Source organism: Echinops telfairi, unplaced genomic scaffold (assembly GCF_000313985.2).
Source record: "Echinops telfairi isolate 266 unplaced genomic scaffold, ASM31398v2 ScPeMD7_60;HRSCAF=208, whole genome shotgun sequence".
Taxonomy (NCBI): Eukaryota; Metazoa; Chordata; class Mammalia; order Afrosoricida; family Tenrecidae; genus Echinops; species Echinops telfairi.
Window position 1 is genome coordinate 5,195,010 of NW_022103958.1, and position 21,428 is coordinate 5,216,437.

At 42.7% G+C, this 21,428-nt stretch overlaps 1 protein-coding gene and 1 pseudogene across 12 annotated transcripts in view; both read left to right on the forward strand.

The window, feature by feature from the left end:
* The window catches only part of PHF21A (PHD finger protein 21A), a 212,722-nt gene that overhangs the window by 51,950 nt on the left and 139,344 nt on the right, over positions 1 to 21,428 (forward strand). The window lies entirely within an intron of this gene.
* On the forward strand, positions 8,375 to 9,402 carry LOC105979114 (annotated as a pseudogene).

Genomic DNA, 21,428 nt, shown 5'->3' on the forward strand with positions numbered 1-21,428 from the left:
CAACAACCTGGAAAAACTCGGCTAGGCAGAGCTTTCGTAGTACATATTTTTCCCACTAGGTGAGCATCAAGCAACCCACTCTGAGTTGGTACACCCAGTGGCGTCACCATTGGGAAGGTTCTCTCTGGTCACAGAGAATTTTTTCGTAAAAGCAGCTTCACTCAAACCTCACTTTTTGTGATGACCAATTTAAAAAACAGCGTGTGGCTGTGAAATTTTGTTTCCAGCTTGGGAAAAATGCCGCAGAAATTGTTGTGATGTTGAACAGGGCTTATAAGGACAACGCTATGGGAAAAACTCAAGTGTGCAAGTGGCTTTCTTGTTTCAAAAAAGGTAGAATGTTGATTGATGACAACCTAGTTCTGAATGTTTGTCAACTTGCCAAATGGATGAAAATGCAACAAAATTTGTGCACTTACTTGAAGACTGGTGACGGACTATTAAAGAGATGAAGATGCTATCTGGAGTATCTTGGTGCTCGGTTCATAGAATTTTAGAGGAAGATTTGGGAATGACAAGGGTTACTGTGGAATTTCTGCCTCGGGGTCTGACTGACCAGGAAAAGGCGTCTTCTGGAAACATGCTGTGCTTTGAAAGAACAGCTCCAAAGTGACCCAGAGGGTTTTTTCCAGGTCATTACTGGTGATAAGACATGGTGCTATTCTGACAACCCCAAAACCAAACATCAGTGCAAGCCAGTGGAAGACGCCATCGTCACCTTACCCCAAAAAGCTCATCAAGTGAGATCAAAGATCAAGACCGTGCTCATTTGTTATTTTGATGTTTGAGGGGGTTAGTGCATTTGGAGTTTCTTCCACCAGGTCAGACTGTAATTAAGGTCCTAAAAAGATTGGGGAACAGTGTGTGACAAAAAAGACCTGATTTGTGGCAGATGGGGAACTGCTTTTGCCACCACGACAATGTACCTGCTCACATAGCCATCCCAGTATGCCAGTTTTTGGCAAAAAGCAAACAAACCAGCATGCCTCTCTTGCTCCACATACCTGACTCACCTAACCTCGCCCCATGCGACTTCTTTTTGTTTCTGCGAATGAGGAAGGACAGTGATTTGATGAAGTAGAAGAGGTAAAGGAAAAAAAAAAGGGCGGTGCTGTCATCCATCCAAACAGATGAGTCTGAAAAATGTTTCCAAGAATGGAGTTGCAAATCTGACAAATGTATTAAGTGTCCTGGAGAGTACTTTGAAGGTGATAAAGTTGTTTGTCAAACAAATGTAAATACATAGCTTTTGGGGGGGAAATTTCGGGGTTTTTGGAGGGGTAACCCTCATATTTATTTATGTTCAGTAAGATATCACGTGGTAAACTCATGCCGTCATCTGAATGAAGTTTGTATGAGAGACAGTGTAATTCTAAAACGTACTTATCACAAGGAAAACTAAGGTGTGTGAAGGAAAGAAAGCCAGAATCAGAAAGGGCAAGCCAGCCCTGCGCTCTGGGTAGTGCTGAGTGCCCTGCTAGGACCGTGCTGTGACGGAACGGAGAGGAGACAGACCGTCTTGGGTAGGTGGTACCAGAAGGACACACAGAGAGAAAGTTCAAAAGATGTTTCTTCTTCAAACCTAACTTACTCCAGCATGAAACATTACTGTTTCATTTCCGGTGGTTTTATTTTAGAACAGCTTCTTCATGCTGCATACGTACCTAGCTTTTTGGTTTTCCTTCTCTAGGGATTCACATAGTGTCTAGCAGAACTCTCCGATTTTTCGTCTGCTTTAGTTTACTCACATGACTAAAGTTCTTTGTTGTGAGACATTTTTTTTAAATACAGAAAAGTTCAAAGAACAATGTGATGTTCCAGAATTAACAACTGATAACATTAAAAAAAATTATTTTATTGAGGGCTCGTACAATTCCCATTACTGTCCATACATATATCCATTGTGTCAAGCACATATGTACATTTGTTGCCCTCATCAATCTCAAAACACCTGCCTTCCACTTTAGCCCTTAATATCATTTGCTCATTTTCCCCCTCCTTCCCCCCGCCCCCATGAACCCTTCATAATTCATAAATTATTATAGTTTTGTCATAAGTTACACTGTCCAACGTCTCCCTCCACCCTCTTCTCTGCTGTCCATCCCCCAGGAAGGAGGCCATACCTAGATTTTTGTAATTGGTTACCCTCTTCCCACCTCACTTCCCCCCACCCTCCAGGCATCGCCCCTCTCACCACTGGTCCTGAAGGAGTCATCCGTCCTGGATTCCCTGTGTTTCAAGTTGCCATCTGTACCAGTGTACATCCTCTGGTCTAGCCAGATTTGCAGGGCATAATTGGGACCATGATATTGGTGGGTGGGGAGCATTTAAGAACTAGAGGAAAGTTATATGGTTCATCGCTGCTACTCTGCACCCTGATTGGCTCCAACTGATAACATTCTGTCTGACTTGTTTCGATTCTTACTTCACATAACTTTTCCCCGAAATTTTTTTTCCCCTAACTTAGTTGAAAAATTAACTATGCAAGTAATAGATGCATGTATTCTCATACTTTTAAAAATAAAGAGTTGCAGGAAGGCCCTTGGTGTCTCTTACCAGTAAGTGCTACTTTGTATTTGTTATTTCTACTTGAGTCCGTCCCAAAATTTTTCTTCCTCAAGATTGTGAAATGGAGCCCCCAATAAAATGGTTTGTTTACAAAAGGTTGTGAAATGGTGCACCCTTAGCCTTCAGCAAGCATCCTTCATGGCTCAGACTCATTGAATTTCATTGAATTCTTGGTCGGAAGGTTCTAGTGCTTTCAAACTGATTTAAGGTTTCCGGATGAAACTCTGCAGGCAGATTTGGGAGTCAGCTTCCTGACCTCTCCTCTGCAGGGTTTTAGTTTGTGGTTGACAGTGTTACCTTGAAGAGAGTCCCCAGACTTGATTGGCTAAAGAAGGTATGTGTTCTGTAGGCATCAAAAGTCGTTTTCAAAAACTGTTTTAATGACATAGGAACATGCTCGTGATGAAATAAGTGACAAAGCACACATAACTTGACACATTCAAATCACATTTTTATGTGTGTTATGTATGTGTAGGCATGGGAATGTGTATGCAAGCCATGCCGATATAAAATGTTGAAATGTGGTGAATTTGCAAATGATTTAGTTTTCCTCTAAACTTAGACACCTTTTTTCTAAATTCTCTATAATAAGCATGTTTTTCTTTATTAATCAGAATTGTGTAAACAAGGCACATTATTTATTTAACTTCTCTTAGACACTAAATTCCAGGGATAGCTCGCATTTAAAAGCTAATGACATTCTTCTTTTAAAAATCGTTTTATTAGGTGCTCATACAACTCTTATCACAATCCATACATACATCAATTGTGTAAAGCACATTTGTACATTGATTGCCCTCATCATTCTCAACATTTGCTCTCCACGTAAGCCCCTGGCATCAGCTCCTCATTTTTTCTCCTCCCTCCCCGCTCCCCTCTCTCATGAACCCTTGATAATTTATAAATTATTTTGCTATCTTGCCCTGTCCGATGTCTCCCTTCACCCACTTTTCTGTTGTCGGTCCCCCAGGGAGGAGGTTATATGTAGATCCTTGTAATCAGTTCCCCCTTGCCAACCCACCCTCCCAGTATCACCACTCACACCGTTGGTCCTGAAGGGATCATCTGCCCTGGATTTCCTGTGTTTCCAGTTCCTATCTGTACCAGTGTACATCCTCTGGTCTAGCCATATTTGTAAGGTTGAATTGGGATCATGTTAGTGGGGGGTGGGGGGGAGCACTTAAGAACTAGAGGAAAGTTGTATGTTTCATTGTGGCTACATCACACCCTGACTGGCTTGTCTCCTCCCTCTAATGACATTCTTTCCACAATATTGAACCCCTCTGATACGGGAACCCTGGAGGTACTGTGGATTTTGTGTCCGGCTGCCCACCCCAAGGCCATCACTTGGACTCTACCAGCGGCTGTGTAGGAGAAAGATGAGACTTTTTGCGCTTGTAAAATGGACAGTTTCCCACACCCCAAGGGAGTGCCCAGTTCTCGCCTCTAGGGTCACTAGGTGTTGGACCAACCTGATAGCGGTAGGCTAGGTTTTCATTGAATCTATTTGTCATGTTGGACATGTAGAAACAATTCTAAATTTATTGAACATTTACATTCTACATCTTCTCCCTGCATCTCCACTTTTGATCTTACCCTTGATCTTTCTTTGTCAGACTAAAGATTCCAGTTTGGGACCTAAAATAGTTGCTTCAGGGTTGCTTCCATTTTAATTCATTGTAGAAGCAGTCTTGATATCTCAGCATTTGTTGCTTGCTCCTGTAGTGATTCAGACAAGTCATGGTAGTTCAGGCTTCGTATTAAGAGTTAGTCATGACAGCCCTGTTTAGAAGTGTGTGTATAATTAAAGAACTCTACTATTGGGGAGTGCGGAAACAAGTAGGCTCTATTTAAGCTTACATTAAAAAAGAAAAGTGGCTGTACCTGTTACAGAGTTAAATTGTATTGTGTTAGCCTGTGTTGTCGTAGTTTAAGAGTTAGAAGAAAATACGCTGTTTGCTGCTGTTTAGTAGCCTCCTGACTCGCAGTGAGCTCCTGTGCAATCGGATTGAGCCATTGTGATCCATTGGGCTCTCGTTGGCTAATTTTTTAAAGAAGTAGAGTGCCAGACCTTTCTTCCTAGTCTTTGTCTGGAAGTGCAGCTGAAACCTGCTCAGCATTACAGCAACATGTAAGCCTCCACTGACAGACGAGTGGTGTTGCTGCTGACTTGGCCAGGAGTCAAAAACAGATCTCCTTCCTGGAAGGTGAGAATTCTGCAACGGCACTGCCAGTGCCTGCAGAAGCAAACATACTGTACTTTGTCTCAGCGAGTAGCAGCAAGTAGTCTGCTTAAAGTAAAAGCAACAGAGGTTTGCTGAGGGATGGAGGAAGTCTAGACTGGGAAGGCATCCAAATTCACAGAGTGAAAATAGTTGCCTCACTGGACAATGAGGAAAAAGCATTTTGGTACAGTTGGAACAGGAACTAGAAGTCACACAACCCTAATTATCAGAGAGACAATTAGGGGAGTCAAAGGTGGGGGGTATCACAAAGCAGAGATTTAGCAGGGGTAGGTGTATAACATGTGTGATTACATGATTGTTAAGTGTACACACAAGCTCACGTATGCCTCAGTTTATTACAGGATGGTCATAGGGCAATGGCAGGACAGAATTTTTCAGATAACCTGCTGTAAAAATTGCTTTCTCAGTCATGGCTTGGTGTGGATACAGAGTGTAAAATGAGCTCGGATATGATGGAGATTGAATATGTCCCCAAATGACCAGCTTTTCCAAAATGCTGTAACACTTTATTATCCCTGATATCAGCCACAACTCTTCCCCTAGTACAGCAATTCTCAACCTGTGGGTCACGACCCCTTTGGGGGTCGAATGACCCTATCACCAGGGTCGCCCGATTCAAAGCAGTAGCAAAATGACAGTTAAGAAGTAGCAACGGAAATAATTTTATGGTTGGGGGCTCACCACAACATGAGGAACTGGGTTAAAGGGTTGCGGCATTAGGAAGGTTGAGAACCACTGTCCTAGTATAATCCCTCTCGTTTCTATTCCCTCACACCGTAGGTTCTGCAATTCATTGCAGCATCTCAGAATTCTTGAACTGTTAAAAAATTCTGAAGGTAGGCCAAGGATGGTAATGGTGATTCCACAGTGCCAGGGAACCCAGGCGCTACCATTCTCGGCCTGAAGCTTCCACATCAGTACAAAATAGCAGAATGCTAAACCAGAGTAGACCATTTATCTGTTTAAGAATGCTTACTGGAAGTTGCACTTTCTCTTTCTAGTTAGGTCCCATTGGCCAGAGCTAAGGCACATGGTCCGAGCTAGGAACATGGGAGGCTGGGAAATGTAGTCTACTCCAGGTGGGCATCGCCAGATAAAATTCAGGGATTGTTACTTCAGTAACTCAAAAGCTCACTGCCATCAAGTCAGTTCTGACTAGTGATTACCTGAAAGGTCAGCAATTCAAAGAAAGTTAGGCGAAGTTTTCTATTCCCATAAAAAATTACAGTCTGGGAAACCCTGGGTGTGGGTGTGGTCAATATTATAGATAACTAGTGTGTGCTACAATAGCTTGTCAATGTTTGTAATAACCGTATATACTTGTGTATAAGCCGGGTTTTCCAGCACATTTTAATGCAGTTTTTGTGTTAAAATTAAGTATCTCAGCCGATATTTGGGTCGGCTTATACTCGAGTGTATATGGTATATATCTTAATGATTATATTTAAATATCTGCTTTCTTCACTAGATTATTAGTTTTAAGAAGTCAAGGATGATATAGTTTTGTTTACTTCTGTACCTTAGTGTAGTATTAGTATGATATGTAACTTGTTTTTCATTGAAGAAATATATTTCTTAAGTGAATTAATTTATCTAGGTGGTATGTTTCTCATAGATAATTTTTTAAAAGAATAGTGCAGCTTAGTTTTTATGCTTTTAGCCTAATTGTGTGCATCTTAAACTTTTTAATGTTCTTTGAGAACATGATTTTTAATAGTTTCCAACATTTAGTTGTCCAGCTTTAGTATAATTTATCTAGATATTCCTATTTTTTGGTCATAGGTTTTGTGTGTGTGTGTGTGTGTGTGTGTGTTTTCAATAAATGGCCGTATGTACGAACCTTAGGAGCCCTGGTGGCATATCGTTATGAATTGGACTGCGGTCCGCAAGGTCAGCAGCTCCTTGGGAGAAAGACGGTTTACTCTAGTAAACAGTTCCAGCCTCAGACACTCACCGGGCCAGCTCTACCCTGACCTCTAGGCTTGCCATGAGTCTACTTCAACTCCATGGCATGGGTTCGGTTTTGTTTCGGTACGAGCCTTTATTTCTCGCAGTGTGCTGGGATATGTGCATTCATAGGCGTGAGATGGCTGGGCGTCTTAGTCAAGTATCGCCATAACAACTCTGTGTAACAAACCAGCGTTTTGTTGACTGGCTGATAACAATATGCACTTTATTCCCATCCTGGGTATGTAACTCACCTGTGGTTTTCCAGGCACCTCAGTTTCAGTTTGTGAGTTAGCTGAATGTCACTCCAGGCTGCAGATTGAGTTAGGTCTGGGCTAACTCTGTTTGTTGTGGGTTCTAGAATGAGGAGAGCAGCCGCCTGGGTTGTACTCGCTCATTGGTTTCACATCGGAGCACTGGGGCAGCAGGCTGGACTAGGAAACCACATTTTAAGCCTCCACTAGCATCAAGTTGGTTAACCTGTCATTAACGCCCCACTCCCTGCCCCCCGCAAAAACAAACCCAAGTTACATGGCAAACGTGGATCTGCTACAACAGAGTGTGCAGTGAAGTGAGAACAATAATCCATCTTCCACACTTGGTCAAGGGGTTTTACAGATTTGAATTGCATCGAAAGGAAAGTCGTTTCTAAATGACTTGCATAAAAGACTATCAGATTAACAGCATATATGTCCTTTGTTATCAGATGCCGTTGAGTTAGCTCCTTGTCGTAGTGGGCCAGGAAAACAGGAAACACTGCCTGGTCGGTCCTGCCCATCCTCAGTGTTTGTTGGGTTGGGCCCACTGCGCTGCCGCGTGCCACTCGGCTCCTTGAGTCTTCCTGTCTCTCCTTACCGAACATGCTGCCCTTCCCGGGACTGGTTTCTTCTCACTACATGTCTCAGCACAGGGTGTACACGGCCTCACCGCCCTTGCCTTGGAGGAGATTCTGCGATAGTTCTTCCAAGACAGGTGTTCTCATTCTTTGGCACTTTCAGGATTCCTCACCAGCACCAGAGTTCAAGTGCATCCATTCTTTTGCCGTCTTCCTCGTTCAGCTTTCACATGCATACGCGGCAGCTGACAGTACCATGCAGGGGTCAGGCACACCGTGGTCTTTGACCATGATGCCTGTACCTTAACTATAGCTCTTGTGCAGCAGAGACGCCCCGGCTTGCTTTCTCCCTGCTGCTTCAAAGATGGCTCATCCCCACAACCAGGGGCTGGTATAGAAAACCGACCAGCCTCTGTTAATGCGACACATGCTCTCTTTGCATAGTCCTACCCAGTCATTTGGTGGAAGTTACAGAGAAATGGATAGAAGAGCCAGATTAAGAATTTCACTCCGATCTCAATGGCTGGAGGCGTCTGACGGGCGGACGGAGGCGGGAGCGGGGAGAGGCCGGAGTGGAGCAGCTGCCGAGCGGACGGACCAAGCCTCACGGCGCGCACCTGCCCGCAGCCCGCCGAGCGCGCAGCAGCGGTGCGGAGCGCGACGACCTCGCGGTGCGCCGGCCGAGTCAGTATCCTGGAGGAGGCGCGTCGGCTGGAGTGGGCGCCGAGATCCCGGATTCTTTGTGGTGACACTAAAGAAAGAGCACTAAGATCAGAAGATGAGTGAACTTGACCAGCTAGGGCAGGAGGCCAAGCAACTTAAAAACCAAATTAGAGATGCAACAAAAGCATGTTCAGATGCAACTCTCTCCCAGATCACAAACAACATCGACCCAGTGGGAAGAATCCGGATGCGCACCAGGAGAATGCTGAGGGGCCACCTGGCTAAGATTTCTGCCATGCACTGGGGCACGGACTCCAGGCTGCTTGTTAGTGCCTCGCAAGATGGCAAACTTAACCATGTGGGATAGCTACACCACCAACAGGGTCCATGCCATTCCTCTGCGCTCCTCTTGGGCCATGACTTGTGCATATGCCCCTTCTGGGAACTACGTGGCCTCGACAACATCTCCATTTACAATCTCAGAACTCGAGAAGGGAATGTACGTGTGAGCCATGAGCTGCCCGGACACACAGCTTACCTGTCCTGCTGCCGCTTCCTAGATGACAATCAGATCGTCACCAGCTGTGGAGACACCACCTGTGCGCTGTGGGATATAGAGACTGGCCAGCAGACAGCCACGTTCACAGGAACACCAGGGACGTCATGAGCCTCTCCCTGGCTCCAGACACTAGATTGTTTGTTTCTGGTGCTTGTGACGCTTCGGCCATGCTCTGGGACGTGCGAGAAGGGATGTGTCGGCAGACCTTCACTGGCCACGAGTCAGACATCAGCGCCATCTGTTTCTTTCCAAATGGCAATGCATTTGCCACCGGCTCATGATGCCACCTGCAGGCTGTTTGACCTCCGCGCAGACCAGGAGCTCATGACGTACTCCCACGAGGACAGCATCTGTGGGATCACCTGTCTGCTTCTCCAAGAGCGGCCGCCGCCTCCTTGCTGGCTATGACGACTCAACTGCAGTGTCTGGGATGCGCTCAAGGCCCAGAGGGCTGGTGTCCTGGCTGGGCATGACCACCGTGTCAGCTGCGTGGGGTGACTGATGATGGCATGGCTGTGGCGACGGGGTCCTGGGACAGCTTCCTCAAGATCTGGAAGGTGGGTGACAGGTGGGCTCCGCGGTGACTGGAAGACCATTCCAAACCTGATGAGAGACAGTGATAGCATATCCGCCCAACCGTACTAATTGGACCCCGACACCCCTCAGAACTTCCAAAGGGCAAGACCTTCTTTCCTTCACTGATTGCTGGAACAGAGCACAATTCCCACGAAGAGAAGACTCTGGCTGTCAACTGAAACAACTTGTGCATTCCTCTCGGGACCATTGTCTTTGTTTTCTTCTCTGTCTTGAATGAATTTTAAAAGGAAATACTATAATAAAAATGTTACCCAGAAGAAGAAAAAAAGAAATTTCACTCCACCTCAGAAGTAATATGAACTCCTGATGACTTCAGTCTCTTATCCATTTATCACGATTGTCTATCGGTCAAGTTATGAAGATTTTTGTTTTCTTTACATTGAGTTGTACTCCATATTCAAGGCTGTATTCTTGATCTTCATTAGTAAGTGCTTCAGATCCTCTTAGCTTCAGTAAAGTAGGCTGTGCTACCTGTGTATTGTAGGTTGGTTGTTAATGAGCTGTCCCCAGGAGATCGCCACAGGGGACCAGGGAAACACTTTCATTTCCAACGTGTGTTTATATGCAGCAGTGTTTGTCTGCAGTATGTTTTGCGTAGAATACCCCGTTTTGTTCATGGTCCCAATACTCCAGAGGGTTTCTCTTTGGTTTTCTTTTCACCTCTTTTCCTTGACCCCTTTTAGTGAGTTCGACCCCTTTGTCATCTTCTGGCTTTGCTAGTAGTGTACTTTTCACACTATGCTTAAAAATAGTCTCTCTGCGTACAGGTTGTCTAACCTAGGACTTGACGAAATGCTTCTCAGGTGGGGTTTAATAAATGCCATATATGGAGCCTGTACTTTTAAATTTGAACTTACTTTTATAAAATAGATTTGGAATCTTTAATATCTTGGCTGTAGGTAGCCAGTTATGTTTCTGGTACATGAAGCAGTGTCGTTTAAGCTGACTAGGTGACTTGAACATGGGCAACATAGGAGAGGTGCCTGGAGTTTGCTTCTGCTCTGAGCTCTGTAACAGACTTGTTTCTAGAGTTGAGGTACTAAGTACATTGCCTGCTTTCTTATTGATGGAATGCTTGAGCAGTACCTTTCAGGGGTTAATGAAGATGGATCTATTAAGTGGACTGACTCTTTTAAGATAAGTTCTACTTAAAATGGAAATTGGTGATTTTAGTCATGGAAGTTAACTTTGTTTCATATGCAACACCCCCTTCATTTAATGTAAAATACTACTTTTCTGTAGAGCTTAGAACATTTCATATTTCACTTACTCACAAGGGCACCGTTATCTGTAAACTAAGACATGGACTATTTGGGACTTACATATGGTCATAAAATTAGTATCAGAATCAGAACTAAAATCGATCACTGTACTCCTTGTTCAGTTTTACTCTGTAAACTATAGTCTTAAATTACTCTGTGGACCCTTATCTTCCAAATATTTTTTGAAATAGGACATTAGGCACAATAATTACATTGCCTTTAGGCCTCATTGCCTTGGAGTCCAGTAAGTAAATTAGTTCCTGTGGTCTAATATTGGTAACCCGATGCATGACTATATCTAGCCTTTGATATCAGTAACCAACCATCTCTCACAACCAAACTAATGGAATTAGCACGGCAGGTGAACATGTAGACTTGCTATTTTCTTAACAGATCCCTGAATCATGATGGGACTCTGATCTCGGCCTTCTCCAAAGCTAAGAAACTCCCTAGGCCTTAGTGTAGTTTATCTCTCCTGCACTATGTATATACGTAGAAATCAGCGGCTCGGTTGTTTATTGAGTGTACTGCCACTGCTGTGCATAAGATACTGGCTCCTTCTCCTTCGTATCAAATAAAGCAAATGTAATGCTTCAGAGTCCTCTGGTGTGATCCACCTGACTTACATTCAGGCAAGAACAGGAAGGTTTTGAAGAAATTAAACTATATTTCAGTAGGAATCTTCTTTTCATGGTGAACCCCCTGGTAAATTATGGACCTGCCTGGCCCCCTTACTCAACTACTAGCTTCTTGAAAGCATAATGAATGTATTTTAAAAGTATTTGCTTGTACTACACTCTCTACACAGAACCCTAAATCCACCCACCCTTCAAATTACGCTCTGAACGTTTCCCTTTGTAGTTAATGACGTCATCAGGTGGCCAAGCAGAAACTGAGAAGCCATCAAATACTTCTTTATCTTTCTTACGTCTCATCATAGTTACAAAGCCCTTTTTCCCCAACCTTCTCCAACCTTGCTCATGCCCTTCCACTCCCTTCTCACAGCATTGCCCTGCACCAGCCACGCTCTCATAATCCAGGTTGTCTTCTAAAACTCAGCTCTTGTACACTGCTTTCTTTAAGCAATGCCAGGGCCTCCCCTCCACTCCTCTTTCACTATCCATAAGGTTTTCGGTGGCTGATTCCTCTGAAGTGGACGGCGCTTTCCTTCTTCACAGTCTGTTCTGAGTCTGGAAGCTCCCCTGGAACCCTCTTCACTTTGGGTGACCCTGCTGGCATTTGAAATACCAGTGACGTAGCTTCTAGCATCCCAGCAACACTCAAACTGATAGACAGGTGGTGGTATTTATGACACAGTATGTAGCTGTTGAAAAAGAATGAGGTGCTTGACTGAATGGAAATGAAAAAGAGCAAATTGTAAAGCAGACGTACAATGCTATTCAATATTTTTTATGATACAAAACTATGTTTGTGTATATGCATTCCTAGCCATACACACTTGAAGATACTACCTGGAGAAAACTCTAGAGTTATCTGGTAATAGGTATACTGAGATGTTCATTGTGATTACTGTTGAAAAATGAGTTTCATGACAGATAATCAAGTCATCTGGCACTTTAAAATTTGTATGCTCAGTTGCTTTTTGAATTATTTTTATAGGGAACATATACAAGTATGAGTTTTTAAAATGTCCATCGAGAAATTTTCACATACTATATACAGGTACGCGTGTTTTGGAGGGACCTTGGTAATGCAGTGGTTAGCACTTGGCTGCTAACGTAAGCATAAGCAGTTCTAACCCAAGTCAGATCAAAAGAGGCCCTGGAACTAGGGATTTAGTTGCTGTGCTTTGAAGTAGCAAATACCAGAAAGATGTTTACTTGTGTTTTCTTGACTGTACAAAGGCATTTGACTCTGTGGATTATTACAAATTATGACATTGCAAAGAATGGGAATGCCAAAGACACTTGTATATAGACCAGTCTAGCAGTCATTCAAAACAGAACAGTGAGCTAAAATGAGGTGTGGTTTGAAATTAAGAAAGGTGTCTCATCTAGTGTGTCTTCTTTAGTAATACTTACTCATTCTACTTGATGGACAAATATTGCGAGAAGCTGGATCACCGAAGAAGAAAGCAGTATTAGGATTAGAGAAAGACTCGTTAATAACGTGCCGTACGCAGATGGCACAACCTGCTTTGCTGAAGTCAAGTAGGACTTGACGTACTTCCGGGTGGACTACGCGTGTACGCAAAGAAAAGGAAATGGAAATCTTATGAACAAGCCTGTCAGCAGCAGCATGAGAAGTGGCGGCGAACTCGAGTTGTCAGGGCTTCATTTCACCTTGTCATCCATTGCGCTGTGTCTACAGCCAGTGCCCAGGAAGCAGCAGTCCAGAGATCAGACATTTCGCAACAGCCCAGCTTGCTGCTCAAGCCGCTTTACAATGTGTGCACGCAAATAATGTCACTTTGAGGACTGAAGTGTGTCTGAGCCACGTCATGCCTGCTCAGTGGTCTAACGTGCGTGCAAAAAAGCTGGAGAAGAATAAGGAAAACTGAAGAATTACACCTTGGGACGGGGAATCCATTACAAGCTGCCAGCAGAATGAACGAAGCGTCTTTCAAAGAGTTATAGCCAGACTGCACCCAGACGTAAGGCTGGGTAGACTTTGCCTTAGGTACTTGGGCATATTATCAAGGAGGCTATCATGCCTGGTAAAACAGAGGGCCCTGGGGCGGGAGGTGGGTGGGCGTGTGAGGAGAACTTTCGACAAGTTCGGCGAACCCTGTGGGTGCAACAGTGAGCTCAAACACAGCAAGGATTGTGAGGGTGGTTCCGGACCAGGCAGGATCTTGTCTGTCGTATGCAGGATCACCATGAGTTGGAACTGATGGGATAGCACTAACAGCAACAGAAAGTCCAACTAAAATCACTAAAACCATTACATCGCTTTCCAGTTCAGCATCTCGGCAACACCATCAGGACCCACGGTCTGTTCACCCTTCTACCTTGCCACCTCCTGTGTGTCAGCAGACAGTGTTCGTGGTCAGGGGATAGCTGCTCTAGCTCCACACTTCACAGCTTCACACGTCATCGCTGGGCAGCAAAAGGGCTATCCCTTTTTAAATGTCTCTTAAGAACCTGAATGGGGAAGCCCTCTACCGATCTTGCATTTCTTTTTTCTTTTAGATTTTGCATTTCATTGATCAATTTTGTCACTTGCTCGTGCCTAAAGCTGTCACTGGCAGGAAGAGTGGGTCCAAGACTGATTTAAATCCTAGAGCTGGAGGTTAGAGACTCAAACGGGAATGTGTTTTGTTAGCAAGGAAGAGGAGATGGGATGGTTAAGAATGGATGTTGAAAGGCAACATATGTACAGATGTGCTTGATACAATTGATGTATGGATTGTTATAAGAGCTGTCAGAGCCCCTAATAAATTGATTTATTTATAATTATAAAAGTGATAATAGAAGTGATTTTGAAAGGCAGTCATCAGTGTCTGCCCCAATCTTATACCACTATTCTCTTCTACTAGAAATTAACATATTTACAGTTAATTACATATACATATAATCCATATCTGAAGATAACATGAGTGCTACATTAGTATGAATTTATAATTCATCATCTCTTAGTACTGGGTTAGTGGCTTATTTTAGAAAAGTCCCCCTGTGCCACCCTGGTTTAGCAGGCTGCTACAGGGAAAGGAATGAATGCAGAAATAATTTTACTAATAGTCAAAGCAGTACATTATGAGAAGAGCTGTACATTATTTTTTGTTTCTGTGATTCTAAAAATTATTTGTGTATAAGCTATCATTATCATTGTTATTTCACATTAATAATGCATTCTTTTTGAAGCAAAGCAGCCTTGATTTTTCTTATAAATGACAACTTCATCCTTATTTGGGAAAATAGGTTTAACAAAAGCCTGTGGGTAGTTAATAACTTTTTCGTGTTTTTTTAAAATGCTGAGCACTATAAATGACAGGCTAAATCACATACTCCTTCCTTTTCCCATCAGATTAGGCTGCAAGAACCGGGGGGACGATGTCTTCTCTTGAGCTGTGTCTTCATGTGGTAGCTGATTAGCTGAGGGACTGCCCTGCAAAATCAGCTTTAGACACCCTCTCCAAAGTTGCTTTACCCCACAGTTAGGATGTGCGTGTGTGCACGCATGTGCATATGCGTGTCTCAGCAGGGTTTACTAACTTCTCTCCGCCCAGCTCTTTTGGAAAACAACAAAATGATCATCATTGTTGGTTAAACACTGAACTTTCCTTTGCTCTGAAAAACGAGGTTCTAGAAATTCTCTAGCCAACACTTTCAATTTGTCATTTTTTCTCCACTCCAGCCTCAATCACCTTTTAAGAAACATTTTCTTCTTCATTGCTAAGACACCTTGTGTTTCTTTGACCAAGAACACTATTTCATTATCCTTATGAAGAGTGAGTGAAAGGCTGTTACGAATCTGGTTTTAGCTACTGCTTCTGTCATCTCCTAGGGCAGGTAGCCAGTGTTTTCTAGCACTCTGCCTGTGGAGTCAGGAGACACAGGTGATTTTGTCCTGGGGAGCTGGGGAGCCCAAAGGAAGAGAAGTTCGAGAAACTGATGAGTGTGAATCAACAGAACTTGGACTTGTTCTTCTGAGTATGTGATATCAGTTATTAGAGATCCTATACATTTATCATAAATTCAAGACAAATTTACATGAGAAATTAAGTTATTGCACCACTGCCTTTTCTTTAAGAATGCGATAACGGGCTTACTTAAAACAAAGAAACATAATTTGGTAGTTTACCTTTTTCATGTACTGTACTGTTTATTCGATTTAAGGGGAAAAAAATTAACTCTGCATTGAAATCTCTCAGACTATTTTCCCTAAAACCTTCCACTAAAGTTAAGGTGGAAAAAGTCCGTTGGACTCCATGTATAAAAATCAAGCTTAAAACATTTGAAGGCATAGCTCTTTTCATATTCTGATTTGTTTTTCAATTACTCCAGTTCATCAGAAGAAACAGAACATGCAAATTACTAAAAGTGCTGCCCCTGAGCCTCATCTGCTGTAATAGCTGATAAGATTTTACCATCTTTTCAACATTGAGCTCTTAAAACCCCAGTGTTTTCTTCTCCACAACTTCCCTCTCCCTTTTTACTTGTCTAATTATCTGCCTTAGAGACATAGTGTCCCGCAGCCTTCATGTCATCTTACTCTTGTGAAGGTAAATGCATGCATTGTAAACACAGAAAAGTTGGCAGGACTCAACTCAAGTAGGGATTAGCCAACTACAGCCTGCACCTTTGCCAAATCTGGAAGAAGAATGTTTTGGTAAGTCCAGTTCTCATGAAGCATAACGACACTCTCGTCCATGACTATTTTCATGCTGCAACTGCGGAGTTGAGCCTTGCCTTGACTTTTTGTAATAGTGGTCTCATGTAATACTTGTCTTTTCAGATTGACTTACTTCTCTCAGCATAATGCCCTTATGGGACAAAGACAGTATTTACGATCTGACCCTCTATCAGAAGGTTGTTAATTTCTAGAGAAATTGACCAGAGAAACCCTTGGAGCCGTTAGGTGCAGGAAAGCAATGGTGGGGCAAGTATGCGTGGCTTATGGGAAGCAGGGTGTAGAGTGAATAATGAGGCAAACACTCATCTGCTTTATTCTTACTATAGGTTAGTTTACATATTCTAGAATTTGGATAACTAGAATTAGACAGTATGCAATCTTTGTATCGTTTCTAGTTATTACAAATAAAATCCTGTGAATATTAATGTGCACAGAATTTTTTTTCCATTCTGAATTTTGTGAAGGTTTATAGAGCCAATCGGTATCAGTTTTCCACTCAGCAATCCCTGCATATTTTGTTTCATCTTATTCACAGTGTAGCATCACTTAGTCTCTGGAGCTCCACCATTCTCAATCTGACCAGGAAGCCTGGCTTTTTTTTTTTTTTTAATGATTTTGAGTTTTGCTCCACATATTTCTCCCCTCAGTCATCTAAGACCTTCCAAGAGCAGTCAGCTAGGCACCATCTAGTTCTTCTGGTTTCAGAGTGGTGACGATTAATGTTTGTGTAATCCGCCAGTCTGTTGTACTAATTGTTTCCATGTATCTTCAGTTTTCATCACTCTTCTTCCTTCCGCATAGGGAGAGACCCATAGTTGTACCTTACGTGACTGCTCACAGCACTCACTAGAAGAGGGTGTAGAACCCTGACTCTGTGAACTGTGCGGTGCCAGTTAACCTTAGTGTGTCCCCTGAGACTCTGGTCCTGATCCTCCAGGCTAAATGACTCCTTCCCTCAAAGTGTTCCGTTATATCTAAAAAGTTTTCTTGGCATTGTGCTTTATTTGCAGCGTAATCATAGTATTCTCTGTGAAACCTATAGATATGTGTGATGTAGTCTTCCCCAGTCTCCCTCTCTTACCCCTTCAGTCTGTATATCCATACAGTCCATACATCCCCTCGGCGATCACTGTTACTGCTGGATGGTTTCTATGACTTCCGTGGCCACTCTCCAGGATCTTCCCTGGCCTCCGTAATTTTTTTACTGATCTCCCTCGTCTTGTGTGTTGCCTTCCCTTCATGTAATTTACCCTCTACTTAGAACTTGACCTCCTCTTCCCGACCACTTCTGGTAACCATTAAAGAATGGTTCTTTCACTATGAAAACCTTGCCTTGACTTTTTATAATAGTGGCCTCATATAGTACTTGTCCTTTCTGATCAACTTATTTCACTCAGCATAGTACCCTGCAGCTTCTTTCATGTTAGACTTTTTTTGTAGATTTATTATTATCTAACTTTAACGCAGTATTGTGTATATGTACCTTACCTTGTTTATCCATTCTTTCATTTTTTGCTATTGTGACTAGTGTGATGAGCATAGCTGTACACATGTCTGCTCATGTTTGCACCTTTCATTCTCTAGCACAGTGGTTCTCAACTGTCCTAATGCCGCAACCCTTTAATACAGTTCCTCATGTGGTGGTGACCTTCCAACCATAAAATTAGTTTCATTGCTACTTTATAACTGTAATTTTGCTACTGTTATGAATCGGGTGACCCCTGTGAAAGGGTCGTTTGACCCCCAAAGGTGTCACGACCCACAGGTTGGGAACCGCTGCTCTAGGGTGTATATCAAGTAGAGGGGAGGCTGGATCATATGATATTCCTGTTTCCAGTCTTTTAAGGCAGTGCCATGCCATTTTTCCCATTGATTGCACCATTTTACGGTCCCATCAGGTCTCTCCACACTCTAACTAGCATTTGTTGTTTTCTGTTTGAAGTTCACTATTAATGCTGGGTTGAGATGATGATGTTTTGAGTTGCATCATTTGAAGCACTAAAGATCATGATCCTGTTTGTTGGCTGCCTGTATGTTTTCTTTGGTGAAGTGTCTGTTCATGTCGTCTAACCATTTTTAATTGGGTTATATGTTTTGTTAAACCGGGTTGACTAGAGAAACAAATTCATTGACACTCACATACATGTAAGAGAGATCTTTTTATCAAGGAGTAATTGTATATTGAGAAAAAATCCCAGCCCAGTCCAGATCAAGTCCCTAAGTCCGAGATTAACCCAAAGTCCGATACTAGTCCATAAATCACTCTTCAGACTCATGGAGTCACATGTAATGATGCAGAATTCAGGAAAATAACAGGCTGGTGGCTATAAAGTCTTGTGGATCCAAAGGCAGTGGACACATTTCCCAGGCTCGGCTGCCATCAGCATGGCTCCATGTGGCTGGTCAACAGGAAAGTGAAGCAGAGAGAGTGTGGCCTGTCTCCCAGAAGAAAGGGAAAAGTTCTAGAATCCTCATGAGAAGGCCACACCCACAAGGAAACATCATCAGGCTGTGATCCGATTGACAGGCTAAACTCACCACCCCTTCATTCTAATTATCAAGTTGACATGAAATTATGTAACTACAACATATGTCTTTTTGTTGTTGAGGGTTGAAGTTTTCTGTTAGTGACAGAGCTTAGTTCCTTGCCCCTTTGAATATTTGCTTTTAATTTCTTTTCAATAAATGCCTACAATTGGTTGGGTTATATGGCAAGTACGTTGTTAACTTTCCACTACACTGCAAAGTGTTTTCTAAAGTGGCTGTACTATTTTACACCCCCACCAGCAGAGGATGGTGGTTTTTCTAGTTCTTCCCCATCCTTAGCACATCCTTCTTGAGTCTGAACAGATACACCTGGGATCACGAGCTGTTCGCAGGACAGACACTGACATGAAAAATTAGATACAAGACTGGAAGAATCAGAGACTATACAAGGACAATTCAAAAAAATTTACATGTAAATGTTCAGGTCAGTAAGATGCTAAGATAAATGTTTTAAGATAAAACAAAATAAAAAACTAATACGATCTGTAAATAAAGAGTTTCCCAGCAACTGAAGGATATGATATACATTTTCAGATTAATACCCACCAGGTACTATGAATGAAAAGATACACCCTCGTACCTAGGTAGGCACATCATTGTAAACCTTGAGAAAAATAAAGAATAAATGATCCTGCAAGCTTTTGTATGGGGGGACTGGGGAGTAGACAGTGGCACACAATTCTGGGAATCAGAATGGCATCAGACTTCTCAGCAGCAGTGCAGAGAAGTGAACCATGCCAGTGAAAGAAGCATTTTAAAATCCTTCATAAAAGTAACTTCTGACCCAGAATTCTGTAGCTGAAGGTAGAAAAAAGACATCTTAGACATACAAGGTCAGAAACCATACAGTGAGTGTCACAAAACACACCTTGTTAGAGGAAGCTGCTGGAGAACAGTCATCAAGATGAGTGTGACGCCAGGTGATTGATGGTGTGCTCTATCATAAAATGATATCGATGTCTCTAAAATGAACTAGAGACACATGTACATCACAGACAGATGAATGGATTTGGGGCTCACACTTAATTCTAGCCCCAATATAAAAACAATGCGTTCTTACGACGTGGCCCTGCTCAGTGGTCAGCCTCATGAAGAGCTCACTGATGATACGGGTGCTCTAGCAAAGTGTGGTGAGGAGAGCAGAAAGAGTAGCATCTGGGATCTTAAAGGCTTGTCTTCAGACAAGCAGCCATCTAAGCGAGGTATCAACTAAGTTCACATGGAAGCAGCACACCAGCCCATGTGATCCAAGGATTGTAAACAATAAAACCCGGATGTGAAGGAGGGCATATATCAAAGCTTAAATTGTGAACACTGAGTTTGCAGAAGGCTGTGGATGGCAGTGGAAGCCCCACACCAATTGGCAGAGTCCCCACATGGATTAAGCCTCTGGTGAATCCCCACCGACATAGTCAGGAATGTGAATAGCCGTGCCATCATACCAAGAGCATGGGAAAGTCACTTATTGGCAGATGCAGTTAGGTTAAAATTTAATACCCATCATTTGACCTCCCTTTTGACATATTTTTAAGTTAAATTTTTTAATATTTTCTCTCTTTGAGGTTTATTTGTTTTGTTTAGTCACCATAATTGGTTTTTGTTTGTTTGTTTGCTTTGTATGAATTTCTGTATATGAAATCCAGGCGAGGTAAATGTAGAGACAGTAACTGGATAGGGTCATGGTAGGGGGAAGGATGCGGCAATGGAGAGTTTAACCATGAGTATGAGGGAAAAAAGGTTCTGAAATTGATTGCTGTGATGATTATACAACTCTTCTTAATATGATTGAGCAATTGTATGATATGTAAAATATTTGCCAATAAAACCATTTTTTAAAAAGTGTGACATAAGAAAGATGATGACATGGACTCAGAAAACAGAATTGATTATGAGCAACAGATTAACGAAATCCACTTGGGTAGAGGAATATCCTAGATGATGGTTACACCAAGGAGTCTGTGGGTGTCACAACCCAGGGTGATTCGATGGCTAGAGGCTGTTGGAGTGACAAGCCTGCTTTCCGGTCATAACCTTAAAACTCTATGGAGCAGTTCTACTGAAAGTTTAGAGACAGTAGGCAGCCCTGGGAGGATGTGAGAATGAGAGACTCTAAGAACGTTGTAGCCAAGAAAATTGGACTGGTAGGTTAAATGATGTGCTTTAAGCTTTAATTGAGACGATATGTATAGGTCTGTAGACATTTTATTCCCGTATCTTAAGGAGGAGAATATAGGAGACTCAGTAAATGGTAAATGAAGTAATTTTCAGTCCCAAGAATAAAATAGTATACAAAAATAAATAAATGTACTCATGGTCTACTAATTTCTTGTTCAGTCAGTTTGATTCAGAGTGACCCTTTGTGCAACCAAACAAACTACCCAGTCCTGCACCGTCTTCCACCTCGTTGCTCTGTTGGAGCCCATTGTTGAAGCTCCTCTCAGGCTGTCTGGAGGGGCCCACTCTTTTGCTGACGATGTGCTTTACCAAGCATGAGGAGACTGTGACTGGTTCTTCTAAAGAACACATGCAAAGTATGTGCCACAAAATCTCAAAACCCCTTCTTCTAAGGAACATGCTGGCAGTACTTCTTCCGAGACACATTTGTTTGTTTCTTTTGGCAATTTATGGTACTTTGAATATTCTTCCCAACATCATAATTCAGAAACTCAAGACAGAAGAGATTCAGCGCAGCCCTTCAGACTGGCACCAGAGAGAGTCTTTGTCTTGCCTCAGTTTGTTTTTTTCTTCATTTGCTTCATTTCCCCTTTACCTACAGATAGTCTTCCATGCTGCGTTTCACACACGGCAGGCAGAAAACGTCTACAAATGCACGGTTTTTGAGTTGGGCACGCCACTCGAGCCTCCCTCATATTCACTGGAAAGTGGGT